The sequence below is a fragment of the Ambystoma mexicanum genome, chromosome 6q (genome assembly GCF_040938575.1).
Source record: "Ambystoma mexicanum isolate Mex_15411 chromosome 6q, UKY_AmexF1_1, whole genome shotgun sequence".
Lineage (NCBI taxonomy): Eukaryota > Metazoa > Chordata > Amphibia > Caudata > Ambystomatidae > Ambystoma > Ambystoma mexicanum.
Genome location: NC_090937.1, coordinates 1684986060 through 1685002696, shown reverse-complemented (window position 1 = coordinate 1685002696; position 16637 = coordinate 1684986060). Strand labels below are relative to the sequence as shown.

At 46.3% G+C, this 16637-nt stretch overlaps 1 protein-coding gene across 1 annotated transcript in view; it reads left to right on the top strand.

Annotated features, from left to right (window-relative positions):
* The first annotated feature begins 563 nt into the window (after nt 1-563).
* LOC138517061 (zinc finger protein 268-like) overlaps nt 564-16637 on the top strand; it is a 43573-nt gene continuing 27499 nt past the window's right edge. Inside the window, exon 1 of the mRNA XM_069632571.1 lies at nt 564-721. The gene's annotated coding sequence lies outside the window, so the exon portion shown is untranslated. The remainder of the gene's footprint in view (nt 722-16637) is intronic.

Below are 16637 nucleotides of genomic sequence, written 5' to 3'. Positions count from 1 at the left end.
GTTGGGAGTGAGCCGCACGTGCGCACAGAGAGTCCTGGCCCGGTGAAGAGCGTTTCCTTAGAGCATCCAACCTTCCGTGAGGCGTTATCAGTGCGTCCTGTGATTGGTTGGGCCACCCGTCTATCTTCTGAGCGTGAGCATTCGGCGTCTTGACTGAGCCTGCGCGTGAGAGTAGTGTCATCACTGCGTCCATGTGCGCATGCTCTTGCAGAGATGCGCCCCTTGATTGGTCCTGCCTCCCCATCTATCTTCCGGGCAAATTGGATATGATAGGCCCTGCTGAGTATGTCCTGTGCCCGCTGTCTTCACAGCGTCCATGCAAGCGTGCTCTCAGCAGAGCCCTGTGATTGGTTCTATCGCCCGTCCGTCTTCCGGGCGTGTTGCGTGCGGTGTCCCCTTGACTGAGCATGCGCTTTTGACTCATTTCGTCACATTTTCCATGTGCGCATGCACTGGCAGAGTTCCGCCTTGTGATTGGTTCTGCCGCCCATCTATCCTTCGGGCATGTTGGGTGGCTGCCTCCTTAATGCGCATGCGCCAGTGCACTGTCTTCGCAACGCCCATGCGCAGCTCTGCTGGGGGGTCTGAGTCACTCGGAGAACCTGAACTAAAGCTGTCGCTTGTCCCTCACGCTCCTGCCCGTCTCATCGTCAACAACAACCTTCAGGTGGAAAATACAGCAGGAAGTGGCATGAAATCAGCGCGACCACATCCCATTTAGGCGAGTGACTGGCTGCTGTTTTTGACTTTGTAGTGAGAGGTTCTTGTGCCAGCAGTCCCCCTCCTTTCATGTGAATAGGAGTGGCTTGTAGCCCCCCTCCTTCATGCGAATGGGAGTGGCTTGCAGCCCCCCTCCTTCATGTGAATGGGAGTGGCTTTTAGCTCCTCTCTCCTTTTGTTTGTTTTGAATGGGAGGGCCAAACAGATACTCTAGCCTGGATATGTAATCTGGCGGTAATAACGCTGGACCAACTGACGCTAACGGTAATACAGTTTTGTGGTATCTGGGTGGATTTACCACCCAGATACCACCAAACTCCTAATGAGGCCGAATGTAAAAGCCACATGTCCTGCAGATTTGGTGACACCATAAGAGCTGCATGTCCTGCAGATTTAGTGGCATTGTAAGAGCTGCATGTCCAACAGAGTTAGTGGCACTGTAAGAGCTGCATGTCCTGCAGATTTAGTGGCACTGTAAGGGCTGTATGGCCTACAGCTTTAGTGGCATTGTAAGAGCTGCATGTCCCGCAGCTTTAGTGGCATTGTAAGGGCTGCTGTAAGAGCTGTTTGTCCCGCAGATTTAGTGGCATTATAAGAGCTGCTGTAAGGGCTGCAGATTTAGTGGCACTATGATCTGAATTTATCGTAGACTCTCAACTACTTAGTGCCGTCCTGTCATACTATGAAGGGTTTCATTAGGTGTCGAGTTGTTCCGTTGTTGGCACTGTCAAAAACCTAAGGATCTTACCAAACCCACTCCCCGGTGATATTCTACAAAGGCGGCCAGGGCCAGGCCATCGCTTTTGGATCCCAGCCCCGGGGGTGGACAAGCGAGGGAGGATCGCCTGAGTAGAGGATCCTCGAGGATTGGCGAAAGACGGCCACAAGGTGAGATATGGTATCACCCTCTTTCTTTCTAGTCCCGACCTATACTACCCTCTCTCCACTATTATAGGCTATTGTCATGCCTGGCCTGCTCCACCTCAAGACCTTCCATCAAATATTCACCTTCAAAGAGAAATAAAGGAATATAAAAACCATGGGCGGTCAACCCCTTTTTCTAACCATGACATTAGCTTATCCTTCAGACCTTATAGTCTTACCAACTCCTATGAGGACCAATATTTTCCTTACCATTAACCTTTACTTACTGGGAATACCCACATAAAAAACCTGCCAACCCATTATCATCATCATTATAATAAGATAGGAAGGAGAGGATTTGATTCATTGGGCCTCATTATGACTGTGCCGGTCCGGAAACACTGGTGCCTTTAAGCCTACCAGCACCAGTGTTTCTGGACCGGCACAGTACGACTCTGTGGGCGGGTGCCGTCCCGCACGCAGAGTTTCCCGGAAGCACCGGCACCATTGTTAACGGTGCGGATGGTTCCGTGGTCCCTATTCCCATATGGGACTCCATGGGAATGGGGACTTACAAAAATACCAGCGCCTGAATTCCCGACCGCTGGGGTCGGAATACCCTGGTGTTACCAGAAAGTCAGGTGTCGGTAATCCATTATGGGTCTGGCGGCAACCTGCCGGTTTTACCGACATGGTTACCGCCAGACCCGTAATGAAGCACACTGTATTCAGAACCTCATGACTACTTCCCTAACATGGAGAAAGGGGAGAGAAAACCAACAGTTCTATAACCTCGCTGTCATAAGGACCGTAACCTTGATAACCCCCGGCCTCAGCCTTTATAGGGTACACTAAAGCACACCCTCCTCTTTCCCTTAAATATTATCTCAGTACTGAGACGAAGAAGAGGAGATCAAGAGGCGTACATATTGCCTATGAGAAACACCACTATGGTACTGGAACGAGGAAGATGCCGATCAAGGTACATCAACTTCCCCAATGGACCTGTCCGACTAATGAGGCCAGCTAGGGTCAGGCAATTGATTTCAACTATGCCCACCTGCAGCCTGTTAAATACTGAGTTGCATATAAAAGAACACACAGGCTTGGCAAATGGAACAAGCTGGATGGCTAGCAGGAGAGGCAGCAGAGCTAGAGCTGCCCAAAATCGAGGCAACAAAGAGCCTGATGCCAGGAGGCTGTAAGACTACTAGGTGATGCAGGAGAAAGCACAGCTAGAAGGTTGTGTCTCCAGCAAGCCGGAGGAGTTGCCAGACGGGAGCCGTGGAGCATGTCATTCACGTACTCTGTTTGGCCAGAGAGGTCCTCGTACCCCTGGGTAAAGATGGAAGCCCTGCAGGGTCTCAGAGGCAGTTGAAGAGACCCTGACCTCAGGCGGGAAAGCAGTTGAAGGAAAAAGCGACGAAGCCCGTGACTGGTGAGTTTCTGAATGAGCAAGGAACCTGGCATCGTTTGAGAAAAGACTGAATACTTTGTAACGGTGTGTCCGCAAGTGAAAGAGCACTTGTTCCCGAAAGCTGTTGGGATGCTGTTGAGATATGAACAATAATAAAGACAGTATAAAAGTATATACAGTAGAAGAGTGGTCCTGTACAGTATTATATGCATTTGAAAGACTCTGTTTGTTTGTACATTTATATAGCGCTACGAACCCTCAGGTATCTGAGCGCTGCTTATTTCCCACAGTGTGTAGTGCTCATTTATCGACCTCGGATGGATGAAAGGCTGAGTTTGGCCCTGCCAGGATTCGAACCTGCGTCAGCAGGCTCTGCACGGATGTCAAAGCGAGCACTCTACTCGCTGTGCTATCTGACCGGACTCTGTGAATGAAAAGAAGTACAGCAGCAGCAGGGGAGCTGTGCGTGAGTTAAGTGTGAGCAAAATAGAAATCCTTTTTAAGAAGCACCACGACAGCTGGGGAGCTAGACGAAAACTGAAAGCATTGTGGTGGCCCCCAGGCAGGAGGCAGATCCAGGAGGGTCGAAGAGACACCACCCTAAGGACAAAACAAGAGACCTAACCAAAACTAGGCATCTGGTGGCGTCACCTGTAATATGTGGACTGTGCCATGACCAGGGGAGGTCTAGGTGTAAGAAGGAATTATTTGAGATGCTGAATTTGAAAGTCAGAAGGACTTGATTTTCCATGGGCAAGGGAGTCCTGCAAGTGAAGAGTGATATTTTCTGATGGAACTTTTGTGAGTTATATTTTTGTGTTTGCGACAGAGGTAACATTGAACTTTAGCATTTTGAAAGATAACGAGGACGGTCTAAGCTTGAGGCAAGAGAAGCCTAAGATGCTCTGAATGGGGTTTCATTAGGTGTTGAGTTGTTCCTGTGTTGGCACACTTATCCTGTCATTCTCTGAATGGGGTTTCATTAGGTGTCAATTTGTTCTGGTGTTGGCACACGTATCCTGTTGTGCTCTGAATGGGGTTTCATTAGGTGTCGAGTTGTTGCTGCGTTGGCACACTTATCCTGTTGTGCTCTGAATATGGATTCTTTCGGTGTCAAGTTGTTCTGGTGTTGGCACACTTATCCTGTCGTGCTCTGAAGGGTTTCATTAGGTGTCGAGTTGTTCCAGTGTTGGAATACTTATCCTGTCATCCTCTGAAGGGTTTCATTTGTTCCTGCGTTGGCACACCTATCCTGTCGTGCTCTGAATGGGGTTTCTTTAGGTGTTGAGTTGTTCCAGTGTTGGCATACTTATCCTGTCATGCTCTGAAGGGTTTCATTTGTTCCTGTGTTGGCACACTTATCCTGTCGTGCTCTGAATGGGGTTTCTTTAGGTGTTGAGTTGTTCCTGTGTTGGCACACTTATCCTGTCATGCTCTGAATGGGGTTTCATTAGGTGTCAATTTGTTCCGGTGTTGGCACACGTATCCTGTCGGGCTCTGAATGGGGCTTCATTAGGTGTCGAGTTGTTGCTGCGTTGGCACACTTATCCTGTTGTGCTCTGAATATGGATTCTTTCGGTGTCAAGTTGTTCTGGTGTTGGCACACTTATCCTGTCGTGCTCTGAAGGGTTTCATTAGGTGTCGAGTTGTTCCAGTGTTGGAATACTTATCCTGTCATCCTCTGAAGGGTTTCATTTGTTCCTGCGTTGGCACACCTATCCTGTCGTGCTCTGAATGGGGTTTCTTTAGGTGTTGAGTTGTTCCAGTGTTGGCATACTTATCCTGTCATGCTCTGAAGGGTTTCATTTGTTCCTGTGTTGGCACACTTATCCTGTCGTGCTCTGAATGGGGTTTCTTTAGGTGTTGAGTTGTTCCGGTGTTGGCACACTTATCCTAACATACTCTGAAGTGTTTCATTAGGTGTCGAGTTGTTCTGGTGTTGGCATGCTTACCTTGTCCGACTCTGAAGGGTTTCATTAGGTGTCGAGTTGTTCCGGTGTTGGCATACTTAACCTGTCCGACTCTGAAGGGTTTCATGACTTTGGTGTCAAGGTGTTCTGGTGTTGGCACACTTATCCCGTCGTGCTCTGAATGGTTTCATTAGGTGTTGTGGTTCCTGTGTTGGCACACTTATCCTGTCATGCTCAGAATGGGATTTCATTAGGTGTCGAGTTGTTCTGGTGTTGGCATACTTATCCTGCCATGCTCGGAATGGATTTCCTTAGGTGTCGAGCTATTCCGGTGTTGGCACACTTATCCTGTCATGCTCTGAATGAGCTTTCGTTAGGTGTCGAGTTGTCTCAGTTTTGGCACCATTATCCTGTCGTGCTCTGAAGGGTTTCATAAGGTGCCCAGTTTTTCTGGTGTTGGTACCCTTATCCTGTCATGCCCTGAATGGGGTTTCATTATGTGTCGAGTTGTTCCGGTGTTGGCATACTTATCCTGTCCTGTGCCGATGGGTTTCATTAGGCGTCGAGTTGTTCTGGTGTTGGCACCATTATCCTGTCGTGCTCTAAAGGGTTTCATTATGTGCCAATTTTTTCCAGTGTTGACACACTTATCCTGTCATGCTCTGAATGGGGTTTCATTATGTTCCGAGTTGTTCCGGTCTTGGCACCCTTATCCTGTCGTGCTCTGAAGGGTTTCATTAGGTGTCGAGTTGTTCCAGTGTTGGCATACTTATCCTGTCATGCTCTGAAGGGTTTCATTTGTTCCTGGGTTGGCACACTTATCCTGTCGTGCTCTGAATGGGGTTTCTTTAGGTGTTGAGTTGTTCCGGTGTTGGCACACTTTTCCTGTCATGCTCTGAAGTGTTTCATTAGGTTTCGAGTTGTTCTGGTGTTGGCATGCTTACCCTGTCCGACTCTGAAATGTTTCATTAGGTGTCGAGTTGTTCCGGTGTTGGCATACTTAACCTGTCCGACTCTGAAGGGTTTCATGACATTGGTGTCAAGTTGTTCTGGTGTTGGCACACTTCTCCTGTCATGCTCTGAATGGTTTCATTAGGTGTCGTGGTGTTCCTGTGTTGACACACTTATCCTGTTATGCTCAGAATGGGGTTTCATTAGGTGTCGAGTTGTTCAGGCACACTTATCCTGCCATGCTCGGAATGGGGTTTCCTTAGGTGTCAAGCTATTCCGGTGTTGGCACACTTATCCTGTCGTGCTCTGAAGGGTTTCATAAGGTGTCCAGTTTTTCCGGTGTTGGTACCCTTATCCTGTCATGCCCTGAATGGGGTTTCATTATGTGTCGAGTTGTTCTGGTGTTGGCATACTTATCCTGTCGTGCGCCGATGGGTTTCATTAGGTGTCGAGTTGTTCTGGTGTTGGCACCATTATCCTGTTGTGCTCTGAAGGGTTTCATTATGTGCCAATTTGTTCCGGTGTTGGCGCACTTATCCTGTCATGCTCTGAATGTGGTTTCATTAGGTGTTGAGTTGTTCCGGTGTTGGCACACTTATACTGTCATGCCCTGAATGGGGTTTCATTAGGAGTCGAGTTGTTCCGGTGTTGGCACACTTATACTGTCATGCCCTGAATGGGGTTTCATTAGATGTTGAGTTGTTCTGGTGTTGGCACCATTGTCCTGTCATGCCCTGAAGGGTTTCATTATGTGCCGAGTTGTTCCGGTGTTGGCATACTTATCCTGTCGTGCTCTGAAGGGTTTCATTATGTGTCGAGTTGTTCTGGTGTTGGCACCATTGTCCTGTCATGCCCTGAAAGGTTTCATTATGTGCCGAGTTGTTCCGGTGTTGGCATACTTATCCTGTCGTGCTCTGAAGGGTTTCATTATGTTCCGAGTTGTTCCGGTCTTGGCACCCTTATCCTGTCGTGTTCTGAAGGGTTTCATTAGGTGTCGAGTTGTTCCAGTGTTGGCATACTTATCCTGTCATGCTCTGAAGGGTTTCATTTGTTCCTGTGTTGGCACACTTATCCTGTCGTGCTCTGAATGGGGTTTCTTTAGGTGTTGAGTTGTTCCGGTGTTGGCACACTTTTCCTGTCATGCTCTGAAGTGTTTCATTAGGTTTCGAGTTGTTCTGGTGTTGGCATGCTTACCCTGTCCGACTCTGAAATGTTTCATTAGGTGTCGAGTTGTTCCGGTGTTGGCATACTTAACCTGTCCGACTCTGAAGGGTTTCATGACATTGGTGTCAAGTTGTTCTGGTGTTGGCACACTTCTCCTGTCATGCTCTGAATGGTTTCATTAGGTGTCGTGGTGTTCCTGTGTTGACACACTTATCCTGTTATGCTCAGAATGGGGTTTCATTAGGTGTCGAGTTGTTCAGGCACACTTATCCTGCCATGCTCGGAATGGGGTTTCCTTAGGTGTCAAGCTATTCCGGTGTTGGCACACTTATCCTGTCGTGCTCTGAAGGGTTTCATAAGGTGTCCAGTTTTTCCGGTGTTGGTACCCTTATCCTGTCATGCCCTGAATGGGGTTTCATTATGTGTCGAGTTGTTCTGGTGTTGGCACCATTATCCTGTTGTGCTCTGAAGGGTTTCATTATGTGCCAATTTGTTCCGGTGCTGGCACACTTATCCTGTCATGCTCTGAATGGGGTTTCATTAGGTGTTGAGTTGTTCCGGTGTTGGCACACTTATACTGTCATGCCCTGAATGGGGTTTCATTAGGAGTCGAGTTGTTCCGGTGTTGGCACACTTATACTGTCATGCCCTGAATGGGGTTTCATTAGATGTTGAGTTGTTCTGGTGTTGGCACCATTGTCCTGTCATGCCCTGAAGGGTTTCATTATGTGCCGAGTTGTTCCGGTGTTGGCATACTTATCCTGTCGTGCTCTGAAGGGTTTCATTATGTGTCGAGTTGTTCTGGTGTTGGCACCATTGTCCTGTCATGCCCTGAAAGGTTTCATTATGTGCCGAGTTGTTCCGGTGTTGGCATACTTATCCTGTCGTGCTCTGAAGGGTTTCATTATGTGTCGAGTTGTTCTAGTGTTGGCACCATTATCCTGTCATGCTCTGAAGGGTTTCATTAGGTGCCGAGTTGTTCCGGTGTTGGCATACATATCCTGTCATGCTCTGAATGGGATTTCATTAGGTGTTGAGTTGTTCTGGTGTTGGCACACTTATCCTGTGGAATCAGAAAATACAATATTAAGGCTTTTACACCATGCAAGAGGAAAATACACAGACACAGGCTTGTAAAGATTCCCAGAATCTTTATTACAAAACTGAACAGTTATAAAACAAAGTACACAAATAGCTATTTGGCTGTCAATACATCACAGAGACCACAAGCAGGGTTCAATGTGAGCAGTGAGCAGCATTTGCTAGCTGGACATCAGCGTATTTATACAGTTTATTATAATGATGTCCAGCCTCCTGCAAGTTAATCATGTACTGGGCTAGGGTCGCGCCAGGTTCGTTCCTAATTTACATATCTCGTGCATGCAGTTTACTTTTTAATACATTCACTAACAAACATTATTATTCTCTAGTTTAACGTTACACTCTTTACACATTGCTTTAATACAGATCAAACAAATGTTTCGCATGTCATATTTGGATAGCGTTATTGTTCTTGTATACTTGTAGGTTAACAATGCTGATTCAAGTAATCCCCCATAACCCAAATCCAACAGTTACTAAAAATCCAGTTATTATTAGAAAAAAAGGCAACAATACACCTTGGGGGTCCCCTTACATGCTTCATCATTGTCTCTGCTAGTCACATATTTATCTAAAAGTTCGGTACGAGCGGTAGCGTGCAGGCATTGTAGTTTTCAATCGAAAAACACCAATTGTTCGTTTGCTGGTGACTCCAGTCGTGCGTCTTCTTAATGTCTTTCCCACAACCTTTAGCCAACAGAATCCTTCAGTACAGTCAGGCCAAAAGACAAGCCCTCAAATGATTTTCTCAATCGCACAGTCAGACCGTGCTGTAAGTCTATTTCCATGGACGTAAATTATATTTCATACTTTCTTTTGAGAACAAAGTTTCGTCACTTCCTCCTGGAGGTGGCGAGTGAACGGAAATGGGATCAGAAAAGGATTGATCCGGAAGTTCCACTGTTGGAGTGTGCAGAGACAAGATGGCCGTTTTGTCTGGCCTTGCGGATTTTGGAACAGTCTCTGATACTCTCATGTCGGTTGTTGCTGTTTCAGGCACAGTAGTTACAGCAGTGGGAAGGGATTCTGTGTCTTCTGTATCGTATGGCACGGGCTTCAGGATCCGTTTGGTGTGCGTCGCATTGATCCAGTTCTTACGACCCGCTACCCGCACAGCAGTCTGAGTGACTAGCAGGACTTGGTAGGGACCCCTCCACCGAGGTGCAAGGCAAGACGACCTCTCAAAACCTTTGTGAGGATCCAGTCCCCCGGTCGTAGACTGTGACCAGGACCCTCGTACCATACAGGTAATGCCTCTCGCAACTGGTGATAAATTGAAACAGATTTTTAGTCAACTGGTTACAGTAATCTGAAAGAAGCACATTTTCTATATCCCGCAACAAACTGCTTTTTGGCAAACCCCAAATATTAGCAGGTCTTCCCATTACCACCTCAAAGGGAGAGAGCCCAGTCTTAGTTTGAGGGGTTGTTCTCATAGACAACAACGCGATCGGTAAGGCGTCCGGCCATTTTAACTTGGTTCAAGCACATGTCTTAGCGAGCTTGTTCTTTATAATGCAGTTATGCCTTTCCACTAATCCGGCACTTTGGGCATGTCTGGCTGAATGGAACCGTTTATCAATCTGTAATCCTTTGCATATTTGTAGGATTACATCAGCGATAAAGTGTGCCCCATTATCCGACCAGATGACTCTCGGCAGCCCGAACCTAGGAAAAAACTCTTTCAACAGAGTTTTTGCCGTGGTTATGGCCATTGCATCTCTAAGCGGGAAGGCCTCAACCCACTTACTTAAGACATAAATGACAACCAACACATATTTAAGATTGTTGCAACGTTCCATTTCAATAAAATCAAAGTGAATAACCTCAAACGGAACAGAAGGTGGAGCGAAACTTCCTCTAGGAGTCGAGGTACCTTTTCCTACATTGTGCTGCAAGCAGACCATGCACCCTTGGACAAAGCGCTCCGCAGTTTTGAAAATCTTATCATTGGCCCATACACTGTGTAGCATTTTAGTCAATTTACACGCACAAACATGTGTCGGACCATGAGCCATAATAACCATCATTGTAATGTAGGCGTCAGGGAGTAACCATTTTCCTTCAACATTGTCCACCCAACACCCATCATCATCCAGTCTCCCTGCACCCTCGATCCATCTCTTAGTTTCCTCTATGGTAGCATCTGCTTGAATGTCTTTTACAGAATCGATACGTTCACCCAAAGTGCAAATATTTACAGTTTCTCTTACAGCATACATTTCTGAACTAAAATCAGTGGTAGTTTGTTTAGCTATCTGATCAGCGAAAGCATTCCCTTTTCCTACATCATCTGTAACCTTTTGATGTGCTGCACATTTTATGATAGCTAGCTGAACAGGGAGTGCGAGTGCTGAAAGTAATCGCACTATTAAAGTGCCATGCTGAATTTTCGTGCCATGCGAGGTCAAGAACCCTCATTCTTTCCAAAGTCTACCGAAGTTGTGAACCACCCCAAAAGCATACAGACTATCGGTATATATATTTACTGTAAGCCCTTCAGAAAGTTCACAGGCTCGAGTTAACGCCATAATTTCTGCGGCCTGCGCGGAATTATGCATAATTCTTTTGGTTTCCACAATCGTGCTTAAAGTAGTGACGGCATAAGCAGCCGTGGATGTACCGTTTGGAAGTTTAAAACAGGAGCCATCACAAAATAGCTCTCCTTGTGGGCTATTCAAAGGCGTGTATTTCAGATCGATTCTGCCTTTAGTCTCTTGTTCTGTCACATTGCCTTTATCGTGTGACGTTTCGTCACCATCAACAGTATCCTGCAGGACAGGTAAAAGTTCAGCCGGATTTAATACACAACACCTCTGAATTTGAATGTGGGGTGCAAACAAGATTAGTTCATATCTTGTCAGTCGTGCGGAAGTGAGGTGTTGCGTTTGAGTTCAATTCAATAAAATATCTACAGAGTGAGATACCATTAGGGTTAACGCATGACCCAGGACCATTCCCTCACTCTGTTTTACAGATGCAGCAGTAGCAGCAACAGTTCTCAAACCTCTCCGCAAAGCGCATGGAACAGGATCAAGGGCGGATGAGAAATAGCCACATGGCCTATTCTTCCCTCCATGTTCCTGCGTTAACACAGCCAAAGCACATCCATCACGTTCATGCACGTACAACACAAAGGCCTTGACATAATTCGGAGTTCCTAAAACCGGCGCTGAACACAGCGTGGATTTGAGCAAATCAAATGCTGTCTGGTGTTCCAAAGTCCATGGCAATGGCAAAGAAATGCCCTTCTTTGTCAAAGCCAGCATTGGTTTAATCGTTAACGAAAATTTAGGGATCCACAATCTACACTAAGAAGCCATATCTATCAGGGCTCTAACTTCCTTCTGCGTATTTGGGACAGAAATGCCAGAAATAGTCTTTATTCGTTCAGGTGTCAACCGTCTTCCCTCCTTTGACAGGAGATAGCCTAAATAGGTGACCTCCTGACAACAATATTGGAATTTTTTGAGTGAAGCTTTGTGGCCATGTTTCGCTAGATGACAAAGCAACAACACGGTGCCTTCTTTACAGGCATCCTCAGAATCAACAGCCAAGAGGAGATCATCTATATACTGTAGTAACGTGCAAGTAGGAGGCAACTCGAGAGTATCGAGCTGCTCTTTCAATGCCCTACTATAAATACTTGGACTCTCAGTGTACCCTTGTGGTGCACGAGTGAATGTGAACGAGCGTCCACCTAGGGTAAACGCGAACAAATACCTGCTATCCTTGTGTATAGGAATACTGAAAAATGCGTTTTTAAGATCAACAAAGCTAAAATGAGTGGCAGAAGCCGGAATCATGATTAGTATCATTGTAACATCAGGTACAATAGGAAATTGAGGAGCCACAATTTTGTTAATAGCGCGTAAATCAATTATAAACTGAAAGGGAATCGCATTATCACCTTTTTTGTATACTGGCAAAATGGGGATGTTACATATGCTACCCGTAATCTCCTCAATTACTCCACGATGTACAAAATCAGAAACTATACATTTTAAAGCCTGCTCGCCTTCAACTGAGATCTTATATTGCGGGATGCGAGGCAATTTTACTCCATGTTTCTGAATAATTTTAACAGGTTCAATTTGAAGAATGCCCACATCATTATCATCAATTGCCCATAAGCTTTCTGGAACATTACTGAATTCTGGCGGTAAAGGTCAAGTCAAAAACGGACCCTCGAATGGTTTCTGAGGTGAAATTGTTAACCGAGCTCCGTCCGGAGAACAATGTATTACTGCATGCAATGTCTTCAACAAATTTAACCCCAGCAAATTCTCCCCACAGTTTGTGGTAAGTAGAAATGGACACTGTTCCGTGAAGGGACCCAGTGTTATCGCTACCAGAAAAGAGACCGGACAAACTACAGGTGTGCCTGAAAACCCTACGGAAACGTTGGAATGTTCAATGGAACATTTTTGTGCTCCCGTATCTACTAAAAATAGATGCTTCCTATTTCCCACCACCATCTCAATGTGTAGGGGCCTTTCTGATGAACGGGAATAGGCGTCGGTTCCAAATCCTGCTTCGGGCAATCCTAGAGAAACAGAATATTATCAAGAGGAAGCTCTTCAGAGAGGTACGCGGCATAAGGGTGATCAAAAATGTTTGTATTATCCACATTCGAAACTTGCTTATCTTGTGAAGGAGGTTGCTGTGATTCTGGTGCAAACTGACCTCTACCAGGGCCCCCTGCACCCGGGAGACCTCTGGATCGTCTACCCATGTTCCCAAATGACCTCTGCTGCAAGGTCGGACATTGTGCGCGCCAGTGGTCTTCCTGTCGCAATAGGCACACTGGTTAATGGTTACCGGAGCCAGGGGCGTACTTCCCTGTGGAAAGTACTGACCTCTAAATTGATTACCCCCTCAAGGGTTTCTAACAATCTGTTGTAATAGGACTTTTGTTTTCAGGTCACCCTTTTTTTTTTCAAGTTTTTCCTTTTCATTATTCACACGATTTTCATAGTACTGAGCCATTTGCAGTACTTCTGATTGAGACTTCGCCTGGCAGGTGCTTTCGGAAGACATAGGGCCTCATTACACGGATGGCGGAGAACCATGGCGCGATTAGCGCCATGGTTCATGCCCGTAAAATACCGGCACCGCCTTGGCGGAAAGGGCAATTACCGCCCCATTCCAAGGTTGGCGGGGCGGTAATTCCCCCTTCCACCATTGCCCTTCCCCATTCCCATTTTTGGCCCATATGGCTCAATGGGAATGTGGAAGGCGCTAATTGCGGTATCGTAATTAGCTCCCTGGGTCCCTTTGCAGGTTGGTTTTTAACGCCTGCAAAAAGCAGGCGTTAAATCCCCCAACCCGCAAAGGGACCTCGTAGTAAGGCGGTAAGGATTTACCGGTACCGGTATTTTACCGGTACCAGTAAATCCTGACCGCCATCTGAGTAATGAGGCCCATTATCTGTAACTGGATGTTGGGCAACAATCCACGTAGAAATTTGTCGACAAACAGCCTTTTCCCTGACTCTGTGCCTAAGTCTTGTCCATTGAAATCTGAAAATACCTGTTCAAACCGATTTGAAGAAATCGGTAGCACCCTCAGACTTTCCTTGGACACAGGCCGTAAGCTTGTCCCAAATGATTTTTTTTTTTCAGGAACTATGGTTTTCAATTTTACAATAATCCTATCAGGCAAGGTTACTATCACTTGAGGCGGTCGCTCGCCAGCTGGTCTTTCTCTATCTAGCCTAACCATGTTATCCCATGTATCTCCTAACCCAGGTACATCAACTACAGTCCTAATCTGTTTCCACAAATCAACTGGCAGGAGTACGGGAAATAATACATTAATATCACTTAAGGTGAATACCGACGATTGTAAGACCGACTCTATTTCTTTATAGAACCCGGTCGGATTCTTTCTTACATCGGGAATAGATTGCTTTATGGTGTTCACTTCCTGTCTTGAAAACGGGACGTGAACAAACTGCGATACTTAATGTGGAGGAATTTCCCCCGCGAGTATTCCTCGCGCAGCATCGGCCGCAATCTCAACTTTTGGGACAAATGTCGGAGGGACCACTCTCATAGGCAACTGAGAAGTAGGCAGCTCCGAACACTTACTAAGTAACAGAACCAAATCAAGCGCTAAGGCAGTCGAAGAAGTATCAACCGTAAAGGCTCTCTTATAAACACTCAACAATTCTGCGGGACAACAAATCTTTCTTTTTACACACTCATTCTGCAGGTATTCTACCATAACCTGTATCACTTTCTTTTGCATTTCTAACGTATACTGGGCCTCATTCCGAGTATGGCGCTAACCAACGGCGCTATTAACGCCTTGGTTGATGCCGTACCCGGACCGGCAGCGCCTTGGTGGATGGCGGAATCACCGCCCCATTCCAAGGTTGGCGGGGCGGTAATTCCCCATTCACCAAGGCTCTTCCCCATTCCCAAATGAGCCCCCATAGGGCTCAATGGGAATGGGGAAGATGCAAATAACGGTGACCGTTCATTACGGTCACCGTTATTGGCTTGGAGGCCCCTTTGCGCCCTCGACTTTAACACCTGCTCAAAGCAGGCGTTAAGGGCGAGGGCGCAGAGGGAACTCGGAGTATGGCGGTAAGGGAATACCGCCACCGGTCTCGTTACCGGTGGCTGCTATCCCTTACCGCCATACTCGGAATGAGGCCCACTGACTATATGTGTCATATACTTCATCTGGAGTTATCGACATATCAGAAATCGATCTTCTTGCATCCTTTGTACAAATTCGCACTTCCTCACCTTTTAATTCACAGCGAGGAGAAAACCGTTTCTGTAAGTACATAATGCCTAAACTACCACCATCTGCTTCCTCATTCTGTAACACTTCCAACTCCTTCCTATACTCAAAAATCCTCTCAACATGCTCATATACCTTCTCCGCAGTATCTCTGGACAACGCTGAAGCGTTCAAATCCCGTAACCCTTGTGGGAAATCTACATTGTTTAATCTATTCCACATTATACTCAAATGAGTCCCTAATCCTTCAATAAAAACATTTTTCTCAGGAATACCTTTTAAATTTTCGAGTGTGGAAAAAACATCAGCTTGTTCACCCTTCTCCATACAATGTTTAGCCCAAGCGATCAATTCACTCTTTTTTTTCCGGGGACACAGTATTACGAGTCACAACCCTTGGTCTCGCTCCCTGGTCTACTACAAGCGATGCAGAACCACTTGGAAGAGGAAGAGTAGGCACATTCTGAATATCAACAGGAGAAGGCAAGGGGGCAGGCAAAGGACCGACGGCTGCAAGAACAACAGGGAAAACAGCAGGGCGGACCGGAGGAACTATAGGAGGGGGAATAACAACGGGAAGAGGCAAAGCGCCAGGAGGAGGGACGTACGGAGGTGGCGCGGAGGCACCGGGCCTTCGTTCATGCAAAAGTTTATTAATAAATTCATCTGACGTATGAAAATCTTTTGAAGGGTAGATTTTCTGAATGCCTAATTGGAACGCCCTGTCCGTGTTCCTAACTGACTCCAATTGTTTATTTTAGTCATATAACCGTGCCTTTTCGACACTTGTCATATGTCTACGCATATGTTTCTCTCTACTCTTTTGTTGCTGCAAAGCTTCTGTTTTCCAACTATGCAATGCGTCAAATGCTGCAGGTCTAGCCTTTTTCTTTACTAATACAGACTCTAGATATTCTATACGATGGATTTCAAAACTACCATTGGTTGGCCACCGAAGATTAGAATTATGTCTGGTCTGTCTGTGCCAAATGTCATTAAATGCTATACTACCAAAGCCTTTCTTACAGTACATAGTACATGCCGGCGACCCCTCCTGTGGTGCGGGACGGCCATCTTCCAAAGATTGTCTGTCGCTGCGGAATAATGCCCTAAAGCAGTCAGACAATTTCCCAGACATATCAACTTTCTGGTGTTACCTGGTCAAGAAATTGTGCTCGTGAGTACAATGCGCCAAATTCAAATTGTCAGGGTTAAATTAAGAATCGGGTCACGATTCACCTGACCAAAGTACTAGGAGGCCCGATCGGGTTACTAAGGACAACGCTAAGGACCCACGTGCCTGGTGATTTTCGGCAAATTTACCCACCTCGATATATGGACCCTCGTCAAGACGTCGTCTTGGGCTACAGCTCACCGTTCAGGGATCGGATTGTGCAGTTTTGTCGAGGAATTCGCTTCTCATCCAAAGTGGCCGTTTCTGTTGGCACCGTCTGATCCCGGTCCGATAGCCGAGCCAACCTTCAACGAGACAAAGTCGATCTTGAGGGTCCCTATTCGGGCGCCATCTGTGGAATCAGAAAATACAATATTAAGGCTTTTACACCATGCAAGAGGGAAATACACCGACACGGGCTTATAAAGATTCCCAGAATCTTTATTATTCACTAACAAACATTATTATTCTCTAGTTTAACGTTACACTCTTTACACATTGCTTTAATACAGATCAAACAAATGTTTCGCATGTCATATTTGGATAGCGTTATTATTCTTGTATACTTGTAGGTTAACAA